This window comes from Hemitrygon akajei, unplaced genomic scaffold, assembly GCF_048418815.1.
Source record: "Hemitrygon akajei unplaced genomic scaffold, sHemAka1.3 Scf000092, whole genome shotgun sequence".
NCBI classification, from domain to species: domain Eukaryota; kingdom Metazoa; phylum Chordata; class Chondrichthyes; order Myliobatiformes; family Dasyatidae; genus Hemitrygon; species Hemitrygon akajei.
In genome coordinates this window covers 1,661,240-1,678,977 of record NW_027331978.1, presented here as the reverse complement: position 1 = coordinate 1,678,977, position 17,738 = coordinate 1,661,240, and the positions used below count along the sequence as shown (strand labels likewise).

At 43.5% G+C, this 17,738-nt stretch overlaps 1 pseudogene; it reads right to left on the bottom strand.

Moving 5' to 3' along the window:
* Positions 1 to 780: 780 nt before the first annotated feature.
* The window catches only part of LOC140722882 (uncharacterized), a 61,362-nt pseudogene continuing 44,404 nt past the window's right edge, over positions 781 to 17,738 (bottom strand).

Here is a 17,738-nt window from a genome sequence, read left to right as displayed (position 1 = left end):
CCATCTTTATTAGAATCTACTTATAATATAGTAACTTAAACAAGATAAACAAATGTGTTATGTGTATATATGTGTGTAACTATAACTCCCAGACTATTGAGTTCGGGAGAAACAAGGCTTGGAGTCTTGAGATGGCAAAGTATGAAAGTTCAGTTCAACCACGGAATAGGTGATGAGAGAGATATTTGTAATCCAGCGTAAATGTTGAGAGAAGGCAATTATGTCGAATTCCACAGGTTTCATGGTGGTAAAACAAGACAACAGTTGCTGTAAATTCTATCCGTCATCATTACAAATCTACATACGAATTATCACGGAAAGTCACTTGTCACAAGGGGTATCGTCTTCAAGTGAATTACCACACCACACCCAGGCAAGGGTTAACACATCAGTGGTCTTCACAGGATACCCCAAATCAGATCCACTCCTACGGATCAAACGAGTTGACAACCACACATTTGAGTACGCTGAATCGATAATTAACTCACCCTTGTGGGCATAGGAATGTTGCGATCAGTGACCCTTGGCCGCCACTTCCCTTGTTTTGATCTTCCCATTTTTCCGTCTTCGTCTCCGTCTGACTCTGAGTGTCTGTGTCCTCGGTTAAAACTAAACAAGCTGCGAGTGATGTAAAGAAGCTGCAAGTCAAACTGATTTAACTTTTTAATTTCTCTGTCTTAAAATGACAGTCAACTTCAAACGAAATCTAGGGATTCATAACAACGGTCACTCCCCATTGTGATCTGACTGATGTGCCAGTACTTGGGATGACCGAGTGAATCACTTCCCTCATTCTGAGCAGGTGAACGGCTTCTCCCCAGTGTGAGCTCGCTGGTGACTCTGTAGGGTGGATGACTTACTGAATCCCTTCCCACAGACTGAGCAGGTGAACGGCTTCTCCCCAGTGTGAACTCGCTGGTGTCTCTGTAGGGTGGATGACTTACTGAATCCCTTCCCACAGACTGAGCAGGTGAACGGCTTCTCCCCAGTGTGAACTCGCAAGTGACTCCGTAGGTTGGATGACTGACTGAATCGCTTCCCACAGACTGAGCAGGTGAATGGCTTCTCCCCAGTGTGAACTCGCTGATGAATCTGTAGGTGGGATGACTGAGTGAATTCTTTGCCACAGACTGAGCAGGTGAATGGCTTCTCCCCAGTGTGAACTCGCTGATGACTCTGTAGGTTGGATGACTTACTGAATCCCTTCCCACAGACTGAGCAGGTGAACGGCTTCTCCCCAGTGTGAACTCGCAAGTGACTCCGTAGGTTGGATGACTGACTGAACCTCTCACCACAGACTGAGCAGGTGAATGGCTTCTCCCCAGTGTGAACTCGCTGATGACTCTGTAGGTTGGATGACTTACTGAATCCCTTCCCACAGACTGAGCAGGTGAACGGCTTCTCCCCAGTGTGAACTCGCAAGTGACTCCGTAGGTTGGATGACTGACTGAACCTCTCACCACAGACTGAGCAGGTGAATGGCTTCTCCCCGGTGTGAACTCGCTGATGTATCTGTAGGGTGGAAGATCGAGTGAATAGCTTCCCACATTCTGAACAAATGAAGAGCTTCTCCCCAGTGTGAACCCGATGGTGTGCCATTACTTCAGATGATTGAGTGAATCCTTTCCCACAAATTCAGCAGATCACCAGCCTCTGCCCGGTGTGAACTGACTGGTGTGTCGGCAGGTGGGAAGACCGATTGAATCCTTTCTCACACACGGAACAGGTGAATGGCCTTGCACAGTGTGGACTTGCTGATGTACCTTCAGTTGAGATGACCGAGTGTATCTATTCCCACTGTCTGAGAAGGTGAACGGCCTTTCTCCTGTGTAAAATGACGGGCGTGCCAGTTGGTCAGATGACCGAATAAATCCCTCCCCACAGTCTGAGTAGGAAGGATTGTCGATTCAATCCCTCGCTCCACTTCTTAAATATCTGTACGGAGACAGTAAAACTGGCGTGCTGTGTTTGAGATTCCTGGAAATAAGTTCCTTCTCGTTTTAACCTTTGAAATGATTTACAAATTCCATCAATGGCTGTAGGACAACATTTCAGATGAGATTGCTTGAGTCGGCAAGTTTTGATCTGGCTGTTCCTCACTGTTACAATGAGGTGGAACCCAAGTTGGACAGAGAAGTCATCTCCTGACTGGGTAGAGTGTTGGTATCTAGAATGATCATTAATTCCCCGATGCTTTTCCTATTTCTATAACAATGGGGCATTTCTGCCAGCACCAATTTGTACCCTGGCGCAGTTTGACTCTCTCCATTGGTATTATTCCCTCTTCCTGCTGAGCTGCATGGGCACCTGGCCCCACAGTAAATGAAACACTCTCATGCAAATTTTCTTTCTTGACGTGCATCTGGGATTTTCTATTACGTATTATTAACTTAAAGTTCCACAATTTTAACGCAATATAAAAAATCCCTGCTGAGGTGAACGTTTGGTCTGCACAGCTGTTAAAAGGACTTGTGGAAAATTGCAATACAGAAACAGGCCATTTGGGCCATCTGGTTTGTGCTGAACTAATTAAACTGCCCACTCCCACATCCCTACCATCCAGATACCTACACGAACCTCTTAAATGTTGAAAACATGCTCGCATGCACCACTTGTGCTGGCTGCTCATTCCACACCCGGATGACCGTCTGTGTGAAGAAGGTTCCCCTCATGTTCCTCTTAACATTTCACCTTTCACCAACATGCAACACCTCGCACTTGTCCGCATTGAATTCCATTTTCCATTTCTCAAGCCATATTTCCACCTGGTCCAGGGATATTCTGTGGAAATCACTGTCGGTAATACTTTGTGGTTGGATCTGGATTGGGAGTACCTTGTGGAAGCTACCTGTGTGTTAACCTTTGCCTGGGTGGTAGTTCCTTTTGAAGACAGTACTCCTCTGATAAGCTACTTTTGGAGATAATTCGTATGTGGATTTAGAACAACGACGGATAAGACCTGCAGAGACTGTTATCCTGTTTTACAACTGTGGAATTTGTGGAATTCAACGTAATTGCCTTCTCTCGACATTCACCTTGGATTACAAATATCTCTCTCTCGTCATTGATTCCGTGAATGAACTGAATTTCATACCTTACCATCTCAAGACTTTAAGCTTGGTATTCCCTGAGCTCAGTGGTTTGGGAGTTATATTTACACATATGTGTACTCATAACACTTTCAGCTTTTGATTATTTTGCTTAATTTGTTATATTATAAGTAGATACGAATAAAGACAGTGGTTTTAATATCAAAACCACACTCCAGGTGTGGTCTATTGTGGCTGGTTCATTTAAACCGTTACAGGAAGTAACAGAGGTGTTCGTGTTTATCTCTTTCTGGGGACCCCCATGTTAACACCTTTCTGTCTATCTGTCACACCTTGCCAAACAGGTAGAACTAGGGGCCTGCTGGGTAAAACTATGATTCCAATGTCTGTAATCCTGCTCAACCAGAGTGAGGAACTCTCAGCCTGCGCTTCCTCAAATAACACCTGGGGAAGAGAGTGAGGAACTGTGGTCCAGTCAGAGATGACTGTGGCTGTCGGTGTTTTGAGGGATGGTATCGCAGGCCCCCACCAAACTGAACTTCCTATACTGGGAAACATGCATCCTGGCCATAACTGCAGTTGCCCAGCAGCCGAGAGGAATAACTGAGACTGAGCGATGTTGGATGATCGCTTTTCTCTCCTATGGAGTAGCCAGGAATTCACGAGACATAATCAATTTAGCTACAGCACTTGAGGAGCTGGCCACAATACTGCAGGGGCCCTGACAGAGACACAGGCCAAAGTAACAGAAACATCCACTGAAATGATTGCAATCCGACAAACAGTCGTACAGAATCGTACGGCTTTAGATTTTATCCCAGCTGAGAAAGGGGGAGCCTGTGCTGTTATTGACACAGAATGCTGCACCTATATCCCTGATGAGTCTACTAACGTTACATCCCTCTCCAAGCACACTGCCAAGGAGACTGACAGCATCAAGAGAGTAGGGCAGGATTTACACGGGTTCACCGAAGGGTCGAAATGGTGATCTTCGAAGACCTGTCGGTAATATGTGGGGCATGATATTGCATTATGTCCAAATGGTTGTACATATCATTGTTATAATTACTGATGTATGCCGTTTTTACCCTCTGAGAAGTCAATGCTGTACTTGGTTGCTTTCTCCGTAAAAAGTTACTGCTTTGTTGATCATGTAATGATCTAAAGGAGGGAACGATAAAGTATGTAAAAGGGTTAACTCTACATTGAAAAATAGCAGCCTGTTTTTCTGAAAGAAACTTCTGATGATGAACCGATGTGCTAAGCCGTGCTGAGCCATATTTCTTCTTGAGGGTAGCTAGCTAGGGTTTCAGGATGCTTATCTCCTTGTGCACTCATGTATAGAGATAGGACAGCTTCTGTCTGTTCTCTGTGTGTAAGCCATTAGGACTATTTTGTAATTTGTCTTTAGGGTCTGTCATGTAGTAAATATTTTTAGCTCCAGCCTGTCTTGTGTGGGGAGTATCTGGACAGATATATCTGTGGTGTAAGGGGAATTTGTGAATTGGGTGGGAGAATTCACAGAATGTTCCTGTCTGAGTGACTAACTAAGTAAGTCCAGCTCGGAGTGGATAGTTCAAAGGTTAATTTATTATCAAAGCAGGTATTCATAAATAACGCTGAGTATTTATTCTTCTCCAGAGAACCACGAAACAAAGAAAACATGAAAGTCGTTCAGAGAGAAAAAAAATGAAACTCCATCCCTACCCTCCGCATCAAAACGGACGGCATCCCGATCATCAACCCCCAAAACCTGACCTCCCCCGCACAAAAGGGAAGAAAAATATCGACACCCGTTAAAAAACATTCCTACCCGGAACAACTGAGGAGGAGCCGGTGTCACCAGTGTCGAGGCGGCCACATCGGGAGCAGCGGACACAACAGGCGACCCCGGAAGATTCACAGATGAAGTGTCGCCTCACCTGGAAGGATGTTTGGACAACGGAGAAAGTTCGGTCGTCCCGCCCTTTCACTGTGACACCCCAAACCCCACATCAAATCCGTCCAAACGAATCTGGGCGAACTTTAATGACCAATAAATATAATTCATCTCAGCGATCAGCTGTCTGAGTGATTCCCTGACTCTGAGAGGAAGGGGTACCTATGGTCCACATTGTCAGGGTGTTGAGTTTACCAGGAGACAAAGACTGCAGGGACGAGAGGTTTTCTGTTGACTAATACACTGTGTGTGGACCCCGATGGCAATTCTGGTGTTGTGACCCGAATCGAGACAAACACCACGCTGCCCACTCCACCAACAACACGGCACAGCCGGACACATAACAGAGGACTTTACATCTCACAACACTGGATTCAGTGATGAAATCCGTGATTCATGTTGTTGTCCCACTGAAAAGTCCATTAACCCTAACCCTAACCCTGCAATATGGTGTAAAATCCCGCTCCCCATACTAACACGGGTTATACAGACCAAAGAACAAATTGCAGGAGGAACTCAGTAGGTCGGGCAGCATCTGTGGAGCGAAATGGACCGTCAACATTTCGGGCCGAGACCCTCCCTCTGGACTGAGAGTGGACGGGAAATAGTCGGAGAAAAGAGGTGAGGCGTGGGGATGGGGCAAGAGCTGGGGATGTAGATGTGGATACAGGTTAGGGGTGAGGTGGAAGGTGAAAATAGTGACAAGGGTGGGAGGTGAATGTTTGGGGCAACACGGGGCTGCAGAAGATGGATATTAATTCCATAGAGGATGAACAAAGAGGTTAGAGAGTATTTGTTATAGAGAGCGCAATGAAGATTCACCTGACTGATCCCTGGAGCGGTGGGGTCATCATATGAAGAAAGATCAAATGTGATAACTCTAAATGTCATTTAGAGAATCGAGGACCGAGAGGTGAACACATTGAAATGCACAACATCATTACGGGTTGAACCAGGGATCCCAGTCTCTGAAAAAGGGGGTGGACTGTCCGGGACTGTGATGAGGGGAAATGTCTCCATTCCGAGGGTGGTAAATGTCTGTAAATCCCGACCACAGAGGGCGGTGAAGACTCAGTGATCATCATCACGTAGAAAAGAGGCCGGCAGATGTGTGGAGACCCAAGGGATCGAGGAAATGAGGATGGGACAGAAAAATGTGGCTGAGTTGGGAGAGCAGCCGCCATCTTGTTGATGGTTAGAGGGGCCGAATGGCCACCTGCTGCTGTTTCTCACTTGATGTTTCAGTGTTCCTGTCCACTGAGGCCAGAGGAATGTGAATAGAAATTAGTGTTTATAAACACAGAACCGATTAAAATGAAACGTGAACACTTCCTGTTTGGGCTTGAATTATGTTTAGGAACGGGATGGGAATCGAGCCCTTGACTCTGTGACCTGGGGGTGGAGGGAAAGGGATCGGTGTAGATATGGTGTGGAAAAGCAGACATGTATCTGGTGTAAATATGGAACAATGTGGGGAATGCGGCGGATGGGTCGGGCAGTGTTTGATGGGCGAAGAGCAGAGTCACCGGTTCAGGTGGGAGACCCTCCACGCGTGATCTGATACCGTTTCCTGTTCACGTTTTTCTGCAGATCTGCAGCATCTGCGGGTCACTGTTCTACGTGTCCGTGTAGCTTCACCTTTCCCCCTTCAGACAAGGCAGTGAGATCCGGATCTGTCACGTCCTCTCGTTGTGGGTGGACAATGTTTTTTTTCCTGCAATATTTTCTGCATGTTTCATTCACTGTTTCAACGTGCTGAAGTGCAGCCGATGTTTCTGAGTGTATGACCCATTTATGTGAGAATTTAACCATTTATATTTATCTGAGCTTCTCATAAATGTGTAAAGTTTAATTCAGCTTCACTTCAGAATTTCCAAAGCAACAACGCAGTCAGTCAAATAGTTCCACACAATTAAAATGGTTTATTACATTTACACAATTAAAATAGTTTATTACATTTTTATTTTTGTACTATATATATATATATATACTTATTTTAAATCACAATTGTTAAAATCTTTTGTTAAGAATTAGGTTCTACTGCTACCGCAGAGACAACGAATTTCAAGGCATATGCCGGTGCTATTAAACCTGATTCTGATATTGATATGGGAGACCCAACACCGGTCACCTGATCCCAGTTACTGCAGATCGTAATGTGAGATTGAAGCATCTTCCATATATTTGCTTTCCTCAGAAATGACAACAGTTCAGTTTCCTTCTGTGGTTCCAGAGCAGAAGCTCAGTCTGTCTAATATTTCGACACAATTAAAATGGGGAAATTTGTTTATTATCATCATGTACTGAGCTACAGTGACAATCTTGCCTGACGTACCATCCGCACAGATAGATACATTACAACAGTACATTGAGCTGATATACGACAAAACAATAACTGTAACAAAGCATTAATGCTGCAGAGAAAGTGCAGTGCAGATAGACATATGCTGCAGGGTCAAGTCGAGTTACATTGTTAGGTCGAGTCCATTTTATCCTTCATTTGGCTTATAACTGCAGACAGGAAGCCATCCTTCAGCCTGGCGTTACGCACCTTACGGCTTTTGTATCTTTCCGCCAATGTGGGAGCGGATTTGCAGCAAGAATGTCCAGGTTATGAGCTTCTTTGTGTACATGGCCTGCTTTTCTGAGGGAGGGGAAGTGTAGGGAGAGTCCATGGAGTGGAGGCTTGTTTCTCTGATGTTCTCTGCTCTCGAAAGTTATCTGCAGTTCCTTGCAGTCATAGGCAGAGCAGTAGCCATACAAAGCATGAAGTATCGACAAGAAGCTCAGAGACCTCGGCCTTCACCCTGTCTTGTGTAGCTGGATCCTGGACTTCCTGTCAGATCCCCAGCAGGTGGTAAGAATGGGCTCCCTCACCTCTGTCTCTCTGACCCTCAGCATACATACCCCACAGGGTTGTCTCTTTGGACCTCTCCTTTACTCTCTGTGCATCCATGACTTGTGTTTCCACCCACAGCTCCAATCTGCTAATTAAATTTGCTGACAATACTACATTGATTGGTCTAATCTCAAAAAATAACTTTCAACCGATCAAATGCCTACTGACAAGGTTCGGTCCGAACAAACTTTTCAACCTTCTTCAGGAGATTAGTCAGAGGAAGAGCGATAGCAGCAAAGTTCTTTCAGAACTTACGATAATATCCATCCATTCCCAGAAACCTTCTAAGAGCCTTCTTAGCAGTCAGAAAACGAACTTGAGAAATTGGCTGGACTTTTGCCCGAACAGGAGCCAACTTGCTTTGACCTACAGCATAGCCAAGACAGGTCACAGTGTCATGGCCAAATTCACTCTTAGCCAAGTTAACTGTAAGGCTGGCCTGGGAAAGCCTGTCAAACAGCTTTTATACTGCAGAGATATGCTCTTCCCAAGTGTCATACCCCGTGACTAAGTCATCAATATAGGCATCTGTGTGTTTTAATCCTCGAATTACAGAATCAAACGTTCTCTGGAATGTTCCTGGACCATTTTTCATTCCAAACAGCAAAACATTGTATTCATACAACCCAGATGTTGTCACAAACGCAGAAATTTCTCGACCTCTGTCCGTCAATGGAACACACCAATACCCTTTCAACAGATCAATCTTTGTAAGAAATTTAGATTTTCCAACCTTATTGATGCAATCATCTACCCTAGGGTAGGACATTTGCCTTCCTTTTATCAGTGCAAAATCTAACACTACCATCAGGTTTGGGCACAATAACGCAGGGTGAGCTCCAATCTGATGCTGAAGGGCTAACAATACCATTTTCCAGCATATATTCAATTCCTTGCTCAACTTATTTACACTTTTCTACGTTCATGCAATATTGGTGTTGTTTAATCGGTTTGGCTTGACCAATATCTACATCATGTATTGCGACCGTGGTTTGCTTGGGAACATCGGGAAATAAATCTTTAAACTTCAGAATTAATTCCTTCAGCTGTTGTTGTTGCTCTGGCTGCAGATGAGCCAACCTGTTATCAATATTTTCTGGAACAACCGAGTTCATTAGCTTAATGGGACCATGTTATGCTTGTGAAAATTCTCAGACGAGTCAATTGTTTCATTCTCAGGGTTACCAGATTCATATGTTTTGACAACAACACACACAGATGGTGCCTGCTTGTCAAAATAAGGCTTTATTATATTTATCTGTACCACCTGTGTTAGTTTACGTCAGTCGGGTGTTTTGATAACATAACTCACATTATTAATTTGAACGACTATTTCATACGGTCCATTGAGTTTCGCCTGATGTGGATTCGTCAACATTGGAGATAAGGTAAGCAACTTATCCCCCACCTGGTATTTTATTTCGCAAGCCCGCTTATCAAACAAACACTTATTTTGTTTTGAGAAATCTTTAAGTTTTGTCTCGCTAGACTACAGGCCTGGAGTATTTCATTGTTGTACTTAAAAACTTAGTCTAACAAGTTAACATACACATCCCCATCAATTCATTGTTCCTTTAACAAGGTCAAAGGACCCCTCACACTATGACCAAATACAAATTCAAATGGACTAATGCCCAGTGATTCCTGTACCAACTCTCTTACTGCGAACAAAAGCAAATATATTCCTTCATGTCAGTCCTTTCCATTTTCAACACAGTATGTCTTTTTTTGGCATGTGTGTGCGTGCGTCCGATGATGTATTTGTCAAGCATTTACAAGGCACGGAGCGAGAGAGAGAGACAGTGTGGAACACATTGTGTCTTAATCAGTTTTGAGGGCAGAATGAAATCTTTCTAGAACCCATCGTAATTCTGGATGGAACGCAAAGAATGTAATTTGTTTCGCACCCAGTTAATCAACTACCTGCTGGAATAATCCAGATGTAAAATTATTTCATGTCAGACTGGATTTCTTTAGGCAAACCAAATAAAGTAAAAAACTCGGTAAGAGCCTTCGCCACAGTTTTAGCTTTAATATTTCTGTGAGGTGTTGCCTCTGGGAATATGGATGCAGTACACCTAATAGTTAGCAGATACTGATGGGCAGCTTTAGTCTTTGGCAATGGGCCAACACAATCCACTATAAATTATGAAAAGGTTTCACCAAATGCAGTTGTATATAGACTGCAGTGGGGCACTGTGGAGATCTGATTAGGTTTACCAACAACTTGACCAATGTGACAGGTTCTGCAAAAGGTCACAATATCTTTCCTCAGATTAGGCCAGTAAAATTATTTCATAATCCTGTTTACAGTTTTATTCACTCCAAAATGGCCAACTGAGGGCAGAATGTCGGCCAAAGTTAAAATTTCAGTCCTATAAACTTTAGGAATTACAGCTTGGTGAACAATTGCCCATTCCTCACTCGCTGGTATAGCAGGTGGCCTCCATGTCCTCATTATCGCTCAATCCTTGTGATAATACCCTACTGGCACTTTCTTAATTTCATCATCTGAGAAAGCTGTTTCTTTTAAAGCTTCAAACTTAGGGTTTTGGTTCTGTTCTGCGATAAACTCTTCTGCATCGGCAGACATTTTAGCCATACTACGAGTTCCTGTGCAGGAAGGATAAATGTTAAAATCCATCTGTGGGTCATCAGTGTTTGGGTTAATTGTTAACTGCACTGCAGGAACAACTTTACCATCTCCCAGGTCATTCCCTAACAGCAAATTAACATCTTCCTCTGGTAAACTGGAGCATACTCCGATCGTAACAGGTCCCGAAACCAACCCTGACTGTAAAGTTACCTTGTGCAATGGCACGGAAAACACGTCGCCTCAATGAATTTAGTAAGGTTTACCTCACCAGTGTGAGACTCATCACCAAACTTTAGAACGCTGTCTGATATAACTCACTGAGAATCCCCAGTAACTCGAAGAATTTTCACTCATACCGGGGTTGACCCTTCCTTTACTAATACAAACCCATCTGACATAAAATGATCGAATCCCTTCTCAACTCGGTCAGACCTCTCAGACCTTAACTGAGCCTCAACAGAATGTTCAGAACCCTGTGGGTTTATAGGTGCTTCAACATACTGAACACAGGCATTCGGGACTGACTCCTTTTCCTTTTTCTTCTTCAGGATGGAACAATTAGCCATCATATAACCAGCTTTCTTACAATAGTAACAAGTGAGACCAGAATATTTCTCCTTCAACTGCTTCCCTTCATCCTTACTCTTGTCACTATTCCAGCTTTAATTTCAGGTTTACCATGGTGATCCCTGCTACTCTTTTGGAAGCTGTTATTCGGGATAATCTTAACCTTATGAGCAAAAACAAACTCATCTGCTATTCTATCAGACTCCTGAAAAGTGGCAGCATCCTTTTCATCTAAATAGGTCTTTATGTCATCAGGAATGCACTTTGTGAATTCTTCAATTAAAAGCAACACTTTCAAGCTGTTACAATCATCATTTATATTTTTACATGTGCACCGGCGGTCAAAACACATAAAGTTCTCATAAGCAAGTTCCATATAAGTCTGTTTCACAGATTCCCTCAAATTTCCAAACTTTTGCCTGTATGATTCTGGGACCAACTCGTAAGCTTTGAGCACAGACTGTTTCACTAGGTCATAATCAGCTGCTTCATCAACTGTCAAAGCAGAATAGGCTTGCTGAGCCTTCCCCTTAATTACACTTCGTAAGAGAAAGGGCCAACCCTCTTTTGGCCACTTTAAACTTTGAGCAACCTTCTCAAAATGCTGAAAGTATATATCAACCTCTGCCTCGTCAAATGGAGGTACCGATTTAACTTCCTGACTGGCCTTAAACTTAACACTAGAGTCTAACTCTAGACCCCTTTGCTGCAATCTCTCTATCTTTTCCAGCTCAAACAGCCGCTGTCTTTCTGCTTCCTCCCTGTTTTTCTGCCTCCCAACCATCAAACTGCCTCTGCCTTCCGCAGCCTCCATCTTTAATTTTTCTAACTTGTGCTGCAGCACAAGCTCATGAGGTTTACTTTCAGGAAACACCTCCAACTCCTCCACTTTAAACACTCCCTCAGATACATAATGTTCAGCTATTATCCTCTGCATCTGTGCCCTCCTCATTGTCAATTTCACCTTAGCAAGTTTTAACCTTCTAGCAAGACTCAACAACTCAACCCTAATGCCTCAGAGGTTGGCGCTTCCTGACATCTATCAACATCCATTGCTGCTGATTTTCCACACACAAATAAATCAAATGGACTTCCTCAATGAAATTGATAATTAATGACAATGCCCCAAAACTGTTAATATCTCGGACGCAGGCCCAATTTTGTTATGAATCATAATGCTTTAGAAATGTACCAGCAGCAATAGACTACACCTGGAGTCTGTTTTTGAAGTTAAAACAATCTTTATTAGAATATACTTATAACATAGTAACAAGCAAGATAAACAAAAGTTAACAGTGTTATGTGTATATATGTGTGTAAATAGAACTCCAAAACTATTGAGCTCGGGAGAAACAAGACTTGGAATCTTGAGATGGCAAAGTATGAAAGTTCAGTTCAACCATGGAATAGGTGATGAGAGAGATATTTGTAATCTAGCGTAAATGTTGAGAGAAGGCAATTGTGTTTAATACCACAGGTTTCATGGTGGTAAAACGAGACAACAGTTGCTGTAGATTTTATCTGTCTTCGTTCCAAATCCACATATGAATTATCACCGAAAGTGACTTGTCACAAAGGGTATCATCTTCAAGTGAATTGCCACACCACACTCAGGCAAGGGTTAACACATCAGTGGTCTTCACAGGTTACCCCAAATGAGATCCACTCCTATGGATCAAATGAGGTGACATCCACGCATTCGATGTATGCTGAATCGATAATTAACCCACCCTTGTGGGCATAGGAAAGTTGCAATCAGTGATCCTTGGCCAGTAGTTCCCTGGTTTTGATCCTATTTTCCATCCTTCATTTCAGTCTGACTCTGAGTGTCTGTGTCCTCGGTTAAAACTAAACAAGCTGCGAGCGATGTAAACAAGCTGCAGGGCAGACTGATTCACCTTCTTAATCTCTCTCTCTCTTAAAATGATAGTCCACGGCAAACAAAACCTAGGGAATCATAACAACGGCCAGTCCCCAATGTGAACTGACTGGTGTGCCAGTAATTGGGGTGACTGAGTGAATCCTTTCCCACATTCTGAGCAGGTGAATGGGCTCTCTCCAGTGTGTACTTGCTGATGTCTCTGTAGATGGGATGACTGAGTGAATGTCTTCCCCCAGACTGAGCAGGTGAAGGCCTCTCTCCAGTGTGAACTCGCTGATGACTCTGTAGTGTGGATGACTGTGTGAATCCCTTCCCACAGACTGAGCATGTGAATGGCTTCTCCCCAGTGTGAACTCGCTGGTAACTCTGTAGGTGAGATGAATTAGTGAATAACTTCCTGCAGACTGAGCAGCTGAATGGCCTCTCTCCAGTGTGAATTCGCTGATGACTCTGCAGATTGGATGACGGAGTGAATCCTTTCCCACAGATTGAGCAAGTGAACGGCTTTTCCCCACTGTGAACTCACTGGTGTGCCATTAGGTCAGATGACTCAGTGCATTCTTTCCCAGAAATTCAGCAGATGACAACCTCTGCCCGGTGTGAACTGACTGGTGTGTCCACAGGTGGGAAGACTGACTGAATCATTTCTCACACACAGAACAGGTGAATGGCCTTGCCCAGTGTGAACTTACCTTCAGTTGAGATGACCGATTGAATCCATTCCCACTGTCTGAGCAGGTGAACGGCCTTTTTCCTGTGTAAAATGACGGGCATGCCAGTTGGTCAAATGCCCGAGTGATTCCCTCCCCACAGTCTGAGCAGGAAGGATGGTCGATTGAATCCCTTGCTCCACTTTTTAGACTTCTAGACAGAGACAGCAAAACTGGCATGCCGTGTTTGAGATCCCTGGAGACAAATTCCATCTCATTTTTAACATGTAAAAAGATTTACAAAGTACATCAATGGGTGTAGGACAACATTTCAAATGAGATTACTTGAGTTGCCAAGGTTTGATCATCCAATTTACTATCTCATTTTGAATGCTGAGTGACTGAACCTTCTTGACCAAACTCCCTTAGGGAGTTTGTCATGTGCCTTGCTAAAGTCCATGTAGACAACATCCACTGCCTTGACCTCCCCATCTATTTTGTTTCCTCATATGGATTACCATTCTGATCTTGCAGAGGATTAATTTTTTCCCATGTAATATTTTTTGCTCTTAACATAGCTGCAGATTTCCTGAGGATTCCCCTTCACCTTGTCTGCAGGGGCAAACTCATGCCTTCTTTTCTTTCTTTCATAAGTTTTCACTTGAATTTCCTGTATTTCATAAGGACCCCATTTGTTCCTATCTGCCTGTACCTGGTATGCACCTCCTTTTTATTTATCTGGGAGAGGAAAGCCAAAGGGATGATAGAGCTGCATGCTGGGAGGTGGGGCTAAGGGGGGGGGGTGGTTAAAAGAAAGCTGCAGGGGGAATGGGCGCCCGAATAACTGAACAGAGAGTGGAGTGTTTGTGGAGATAGTTGTTGTTCAGTCCTCAAAGTCAGGAATGAAAAAGTTGAGCATGATGCAGTAAATATGCTGAGCCCTGTATATTTCAATACAACGAGCATTGTAGGAAAGGTGGATGTGTTGAGGGTATGGATCAACACCTGGAATTAATATACTAGGATCTAGCAACTGTGGATTGGGACAGTCTGCTTTATGGCAAAGGTATAGGCAGGCAGAATCTTATGGAGTATAAGAAATGCAAGAGAACACATAAGAAATAAACCAGTATGGCTAAAAGAACGAATAAGGTTGCCCTCACAGAAAAGGTGAAGGATAATCCTCAGGGATTCTAGTGATAGATTAATAGTAAAAGGATTGCAAGGCACAAAGTTGGTCCTCTGGAAGACCGGAATGGCAATCCACGAGTGGAACCAAAGCAGATGGGGGAGATCTTAATTCTTAAATATTTTTCCATCTCTGTTTACTCAGGAGATGGACAAAGAGTCTATGGGAGTTTGGAAAACTGGTATTAAAATCGTGGACCCTGTACAGATTAAAGAAGAGTAGTTACTTCACTGTTCAAAATAGAAGATAGAAATCTACAGCATATTCCAGGCCATTCAGCCGAAAATGTTGTGCCAACCATGTAACCTACTCTAGTAACTGCCTAGAATTTCCCTAGCACACAGCCCTCTGTTTTTCTAAGCTTTTCTAATAGGCTGTTAAAAGACCCCATTGTATCTGCCTGGAACACCGCTGCTGGCAGTGCATTTCACACACGTGTAAAAATCTTACCCATGACATCCTTCAGTATCTATTTCCAAGCACCTTAAAACTATGCCCCCTCGTGTTAGCCATTTCAACCCTGAGAAAAAACCTCTGGCTATCCACAAGATCAATGCCTCTCATCATCTTATACACCTAAAAAAGGCTCTAAACATAAAGAAGGAAATTATACATTGGATTGGAGATTTGTTATAAGTATAGAAAATTATGGGAGTATAGATAGACTAAATGCAAGCAGCTTTTTCCATGGAGGTTCGGTGGGACTACAACCACAGGTCAGGGGTAAGTGGGGAAGGTGAATATTTAATAGGAACATGTGGAAAAGCTCTTTACTGAAATGGTTGTGAAAGTGTGGAATGAGATACCAGCACAAGTGGTGAATAGGAGCTCGGTTTTACCATTTAAAAGAATTTTGGATGGGAGCCTGGATGGTAGGGGTATGAAGGGCGATGGTCCCAGTGCAGGTAGTTGCATTAGACAGCTTAAATGTTTTTTTCAGCATTTACTAGATGGGCCAAATAGCCCATTTCCGTACTGAACTTCTCCATGTTTCTATGACAGAGAAGCTGGCCAAACTTGTTTGGAAGGGAAAGGTAGGAGTGACAACGGAGCAACAATGGCTGGAGTTTCTGGGAGTAATTCGGGAGCTGAGTGATTCCACAGAAGTGGAAATATTAGAAAGACAGGAGGACACAACCGTGGCTAAAATGAGAAGCCAAAGCCAACATAAAGCCAACATAGAGGGCACATAATAGAGCAAAAACTTTTAGCAACCAACGGCAGAAAACTAAAAAAACTCAGATGAGCTCAGTGCGTGGAATCCTGATATTGTAGTCATTAATGGGTCTTGGTAGCACCTAACAGTCTGAGGGATTTAGAGGAACAAAATATCTGGGGCCTCGATATCTCTGAAAACCAAGGTTCCCTGTACCAGTTATCACTCAACTTTTATTTTGGCAGGCACATACAAACTCTACACCCTCAGAATTTCACTTCTGAAGGCCTTCCACTTACAAGTACTCTGTTGCCAGGGGACAGCCTGTCCCAAACCACACTTGTTAGATCCTTTCTCATACCATCAAAATTGACCTTTCTCCAATTTAGCATCTCATCCTGTGGTCCAGACCTCTCTTTTTCCATCTTTATTTTGAAACTCATGGCATTATGATCACTAAATTCTGTCACCAGCCTTGGATCATTTCCTAACAGCTTATTGCACACTTCTACGTCGGAAATTTTACATACTGATTAAAGGCACATTTGACAAACTTTACCCCATCTAGTCCTTTTACAGCATGGGAGTCCCAGTCAATATATGTAAAGTTAAAACCACTTACTGAATAAACCTAAGTTTATTGACATGGTCTACAATCTCTCTACAAATTTGTTTCTCTAAATCCCTCAGACTGTTGGGTGTAAACAAGTCCCAATAATGGCTACAATATCTTAATCCCCTGTCCTGAGCTCATCGGGCTTTCCTACGATGCTTCTTGCATTGTGATATACACAGCTCAGCACATCCATCGCACCATGCTCAACCATTTGATTGCTGACTCTGTCTGAGGTCTGAACAACATCTGACTGGTGTCAAGAAAACAAACTCTCCCACATTGTCATAAAAACAAAGGAGCTGATTGTGGACAACAGGAGGAATGGAGACAGGCTTACCCCTATTGACATTAATCAATCTGTGGTTAAGAAGGTGACGAGCTTTAAGCTCCTTGGCATAAACACCACCGAGGATATCACATGGTGCCCTGACGAAGGGTCTCGGCCAGAAACGTCGACAGTGCTTCTCCCTATAGATGCTGCCTGGCCTGCTGTGTTCCACCAGCATTTTGTGTGTGTTGCTTGAATTTCCAGCATCTGCAGATTTCCTCGTGTGTATGTACCGGCTGTGTTGTGAAAAAAGCACAGCAGCACCTCTTTCACCTCAGACAGCTGAAGAAGTTTGGGATGGGGTCCCAAATACTAAGAACTTTCTACAGGAATGTAATTGAGAGCATCCTGACTGGCTGCATCACTGCCTGGTATGGGAAATGTACTTCCTTTAATTGCAGGAACCTGCAGAGAGTGGTGTGGACAGCCCAGCACATCTGTAGATGTGAACATCCCACTATTCAGGACATTTACAGAGACAGGTGTGTAAAAAGGGCCCAAAGGATATCGGGGACCAATTCCACCACAACCACAAACTGTTCCTGCTGCTAGCATCCAGGAAACAGTACCACAGCAAAATGACCAACAGGCTCCTGGACATCATCTTCTACCAGGCCATCAGACTGATTAATTCCTGCTGATACACTTGCATTTGTATGTTATATTAACTGTTCTATGTACAAACTATTTATCATAAATGACTATATATTACACATTGCACATTTAGACGGAGACGTAATGTATAGGGAGGATCGATGTAATAAAGTCAATTCAATTCACCCTCTCCACTATCGGTTCTGTCATTCCGGCTCCCATTCCCCCTACAACTTATTTTAACCACATTACCCCTCACCCCCCACCCTACC